This window comes from Cannabis sativa, chromosome 8, assembly GCF_029168945.1.
Source record: "Cannabis sativa cultivar Pink pepper isolate KNU-18-1 chromosome 8, ASM2916894v1, whole genome shotgun sequence".
In the NCBI taxonomy this organism is placed as follows: domain Eukaryota; kingdom Viridiplantae; phylum Streptophyta; class Magnoliopsida; order Rosales; family Cannabaceae; genus Cannabis; species Cannabis sativa.
In genome coordinates this window covers 20,732,254-20,738,253 of record NC_083608.1, presented here as the reverse complement: position 1 = coordinate 20,738,253, position 6,000 = coordinate 20,732,254, and positions in this window count along the sequence as shown.

Here is a 6,000-nt window from a genome sequence, read left to right as displayed (position 1 = left end):
TCTGATCATGATCAATTAACTTACTCTTGTTTGCAATACCATTCTTATGAACAAGTTCAGTTTTTAAGTGTCACTTAAAGAATTTATGTCGGTTTATAATTCGACGTATATACCGTAGTCGCAAATAGTTTTTTATTAGCGTCATTTTTGAAATGACGCAAAAAACAATTTTCGACATTTATTAACCGACGCTAAATACTTAGTTTTCTATTTTATTTTATGCGTCGGTTAAAAAATGACGCTAAATTATTTATGGCATTTTAAAACTGTCACAAAAAACTTATTACGTCGGTTGAAAAATGTCACATCTATTACGTGGCCACCATATTCATAATAGTTACGAATTTAGGGTTTGTGAAAATCGTATATGGGGCGGCTGAAAGTAGAAGGTTATATATATTTAGGGTTTAGGGTTTAGGGTTTAGGGTTTAGGGTTTAGGGTTTAGGGTTGATGGTAAAGCTAACACTAGTGCTGTGATCAATCGTTGCTTAAACTCTTGAAAGCTCATTTCACACTTGTTAGACCACACAAATTGTTGGTCCTTTTTAGTCAATTCTGTCAATGGCATCAAAATCTTAGAAAAACCTTCTACAAAACATCGATAATACCCTACCAATATGAGAAAACTTCAAACCTCAGTAACTATTCTTGGCCTCGACCAATTCTTAACTGACTCAATCTTTCTTGGATTGACCATAATTCCATCTTTCCCGACACTATGCCACTGGAAGGACACTTCTGATAACTAGAATTTTCACTTTTTAAACTTTGCATACAATTTATGATCCCTGACTCGTGAATGCCTCTCAGTATTATTTCTGATCATGATCAATTAACTTACTCTTGTTTGCAATACCATTCCTATGAACAAGTTCAGTTTTTAAGTGTCACTTAAAGAATTTATGTCGGTTTATAATTCGACGTATATACCGTAGTCGCAAATAGTTTTTTATTAGCGTCATTTTTGAAATGACGCAAAAAACAATTTTCGACATTTATTAACCGACGCTAAATACTTAGTTTTCTATTTTATTTTATGCGTCGGTTAAAAAATGACGCTAAATTATTTATGGCATTTTAAAACTGTCACAAAAAACTTATTACGTCGGTTGAAAAATGTCACATCTATTACGTGGCCACCATATTCATAATAGTTACGAATTTAGGGTTTGTGAAAATTGTATATGGGGCGGCTGAAAGTAGAAGGTTATATATATTTAGGGTTTAGGGTTTAGGGTTTAGGGTTTAGGGTTTAGGGTTTAGGGTTTAGGGTTGATGGTAAAGCTAACACTAGTGCTGTGATCAATCGTTGCTTAAACTCTTGAAAGCTCATTTCACACTTGTTAGACCACACAAATTGTTGGTCCTTTTTAGTCAATTCTGTCAATGGCATCAAAATCTTAGAAAAACCTTCTACAAAACATCGATAATACCCTACCAATATGAGAAAACTTCAAACCTCAGTAACTATTCTTGGCCTCGACCAATTCTTAACTGACTCAATCTTTCTTGGATTGACCATAATTCCATCTTTCCCGACACTATGCCACTGGAAGGACACTTCTGATAACTAGAATTTTCACTTTTTAAACTTTGCATACAATTTATGATCCCTGACTCGTGAATGCCTCTCAGTATTATTTCTGATCATGATCAATTAACTTACTCTTGTTTGCAATACCATTCCTATGAACAAGTTCAGTTTTTAAGTGTCACTTAAAGAATTTATGTCGGTTTATAATTCGACGTATATACACTACTACAAAAAGTACAATTCTCGTCAGTTTTTAAGTGTCATTTAAAGAATTTGCGTCGGTTTAAAAAACCGACGTATATACCGTAGTCGCAAATAGTTTTTTATTAGCGTCGTTTTTTAAATGACGCAAAAAACAATTATCTTCATTTAAAAACCGACGCAAAATATATACTCTTCTTTTTCATCTTCTGCGTTAGTTTGAAAATGACGCAAAATCGTTTGTGGCATTTTAAAACTGTCACTAAAAATTTATACCGTCGGTTTTAAAATGACATATAAATTGCTGAAATATTTTTATTTTTAAGTTATTGCGTCACTTATAAAATGAAGCATAAATGTATGTAAAGAAAATTTGTAAATTTTCATGCATTTTTTCCTCCTTGCATTTTTAAATTTCAGAACGATTTTATATAATAGTGAATATATGATACAAAAAAAATTAAAATAACGTTTATAAAACTTATATAAAATTAGTAATTAGTTTTATTAACTAATTACATAATACCAAAGTTGTTAATAGAAACGATCCTAAAATTTATATTCCATGTATCGTAAAAACTAACTATAAACTAATTATATAATGCAAAAGTTAATAGCAACAATCATAAAATATACTATAACAAAAAAAGTAGTAACCTTGTACTTAATCAATAATCAAAGACTTCTCAAATTCAGAAAATAAGGTCCAAGAATAACTTTATCTTAAAAATTAGAAAGCATACTTCGCTGGTAGAGTTGCAAGGAAATCTCATCTGAACCCTTCTAAAGTTGAAACTTCTATCAATCAAGTAGCATCCATCAACGTTTATTAACATCATATATCGTGTCCCATCGGCTTTCCAAGTTGCATAGTAATATTGTTGCCTTAGCAGCTGTAAGTTATCCCTATAGTCATTGAAAAGGAAAAACTAAATATCCAAGTCTTAAATAAATGCTACCAAAATAGAATGGCGCAATAAGTAAAAAATTCAAAATTACAAGAAATGCAGTACTAGATAGCCAACATAATCTACTCCACCAAACTGACTGAATTCTAATTAATCATAAGGATATTGTAAATTACTTCTCCTGGTCGCAAATGGATTACAATGTCATTACCTTATAACTCCTACTAAAAGAAAGAAAACAAGCAGACTGCAAAACTTCCTTATTCACTCTATTTCTGCTATAGTCTTGTATATGTGGAAAGGTTATGAGGTGGTGAGCTAGAGAACCAGTGAAAAAAAGCACAAGATCAAAAGCAATCATAGTTTGCCGCAAGTATTTTTGCATTTGTATTTTTTAATTCTTTTTCACTATTACATACATATACATATATTCTTATCAAAGCATTTCGAATCTCTATCTGAAAAAAAAAGTTGGGTGCGTGGGAGTGCTAAATGAATCAATATAATATGCTTTCTGTAATAAGTAGGAGCACATGGCCAAGAAAAAAAAAAAGAGTGTCCTATCCTTGTGTTAATGCAGCTAATTATGAGTTTATGATATAATCATGTGATTGATGGGTAGTAAATTACATATATATTCATTTTTCCAGAGCTAAGCTAAGCTAAGCTAATCAATATATATATTAGCTCTATCACTTTGATTAAGACTACTGAAAGAATACTGTAAACAATTTTTTCCTTAAAACAATTACAAAATTGTTCACCTAATTTTTTAACTTTTACATGAACAACTCATGTTTTTTTTAAAAAAAATAAAAGTATAGTACCTACAAAAGACCAACCATGTCATGATTACCATGTTATATAAGTATAAAATCAGAAACTTTAATATCTGGTATCATAGAAAAGAAAAATGAAACTACATAGATTACCTTAACTTAGCCTTTCTTCTTTAACTTTGAAATGTCAAAAAATAAAAAAAGATTACCTTAAGTTAGCCTTTCTTCTTTAACTTTAGATTGCTTTAAAGGTTTAGCTTGTCCACCTAAAATATAAATTAAAAAAATACAGAGCTCAATTAGTTTATACCATATTCAAAATACAAAGATAGGAGTGCACAAATCAAGGTTTGTATAAAATAAATCGAAAGCCAAAGAGAAATATAATTGTCTAATATAGCTTGACAAGCAGGATGAACACTTGAAAAACATAATAAAATTTTTCATAATATTAATTAAGTGTGTAGAAAGACCATAAAGTAAGAGTTGTAAGTGAGCAAAAGAAAAATAAAAAGTAGAAGAATTGATTTATATTTAGGCTTAGAGATTTTGATATAGGATTAGAAGTTCCCATTTCAAGTGAGAAAATGACTTGATACAGTAATGCTGATTGTGGTGGAGTAATTAATTGATATGAAGAAATAATGAATTTGGAATTAATATAGAAGAAAGTATACCATCACACAAACACACACAAACAACAAAAGAAAAAAATAGTGTGATGAAAGGGAGGCACTCAATATAAGCCTCATAGAAAATCCTAATAATAATAGTATGAATGGAACACACAAATTACAATAAAGAAACAAATGGTATCTGCTCCATCCCAACCACACTAAGTTCTACATCTAAAAGCTTTTATCTTTATTATGAATGATATTTTCTACAAATATAGATAGAAAAATAACACGTGCCTGACATTTGAACAAAGAATCCAAATTTCTCCAATTTGTACTCATATATGTTGACATTATTTGCTTTACTAACTTTTGTAAGTAATTGCAGAAAACAAGAAAATAAAAATGAAAAAAGTATATATGATTTTCAATAGAACCTTTCACATTGGTCATTTTCACCAAGTTGGATCATGTAGACCAAATCCATCATAAATTCAGATTCTATCTCATCAACTCTTTTCCTTACGAGTCTATGACCCTTTGTGCAGCCACCTCTTTAGATGCTTCATCCATGTTCATATCTTCCAACTGTAGTCACACATACACACAAAAAACCATAAAAACTCAGATTATTGCATGTTAAACTTACAAATCAAATTCAAAGTTCCAATGCGGCAGCTCAATAACAGCAACAAAGTCCATCTAAAATGAAAATTGATGAGTAATAACTAAATTTCATAGAATTCAAATCAACCAATAAGGTCACATGCACCAGATAAAACAAAATTCCTATGTTTGGAATTCTTGAAAGAGAAAGAAGATTTCGAGAGAGCGGAAGAAATTATAAGGCTACTTCTAGTTACACATACGGGTTCTAGAGTCCATGAAGTAAACTAAAAATCCTATATTTTAAGATGGGATCAAAAGTAAAATCAAGAGTGGAAAATTTCTACAAACACTTAAAGTGATTAACCCTATACATAGAAAGAAACCATTTACAAATTCAGTAAAGATACCTTTTTTTCTGCTAGAAAGTAAAGGTAGCTATTCTAGTACAAAAATTGTAGGCAAAAATAGAGAAATGGGTATACCATAGATCAGGAGAGATGATTTGTAGGGACTCCTCTTCAACGTCATTGCTCTTACAAGGTGAGAGAGTACTGAGTAGTAATAAGGATGAGCTAGTATTTAGCAAAAACATAAAAATAAAAACTAAGCATGAGCTTGTGAATAACGGGTTTAGTACTTGGAAGAGGAAAATAAAATCAATAATTGAAATTACCAGTTTTGTTGTCGTCGGGGAGAGAAGGGAGGAGGATAGTTCGTCGGGGAGAACGATTGGGCGTGGTGGGTCAAAATCGCAGAGTTAGGGTTCAAATATTGGAGCAAATGTCAACAATGGATAGGAAGAGAGAGGGAGTGAAGCGGTCGATAATGGAGGATCAACAATGGAGATGAAGAGAGGAGAGTGGAGCGGTCAACAATGGAGAGGATCAAAGATGCCCAAATTGTCACAGTCATCTTCACAAAGATTGAAGATGAATATGTGAACAGTGGGATCGATATTTGGGTATTTAGGGATTTAAGTGTTTTTTTTCGTCGGTTATTAACCTTAGGGAGATTTCATTTCTCGTCTGTTTTAAAAGCTCACACAGCTTTTATTCTATATTTTTTAACCGACGAGAATAAGCTTCTCTATTTTAATTTTTCCTTTCTTTATTTTACGTCGGTTTTGTTTGTAGTGTCATTTTATCAAATGACGCTAATCAATATGTTTTAGTGTCGTTTTGAAACTGACAGCATTATTTTTTGTACACTATTCACGTCGGTCAACTTTGTGAACAGTAGCGTTGACCGACGCAAAAACTAATTTTTGTAGTAGTGATACCGTAGTCGCAAATAGTTTTTTATTAGCGTCATTTTTGAAATGACGCAAAAAACAATTTTCGACATTTATTAA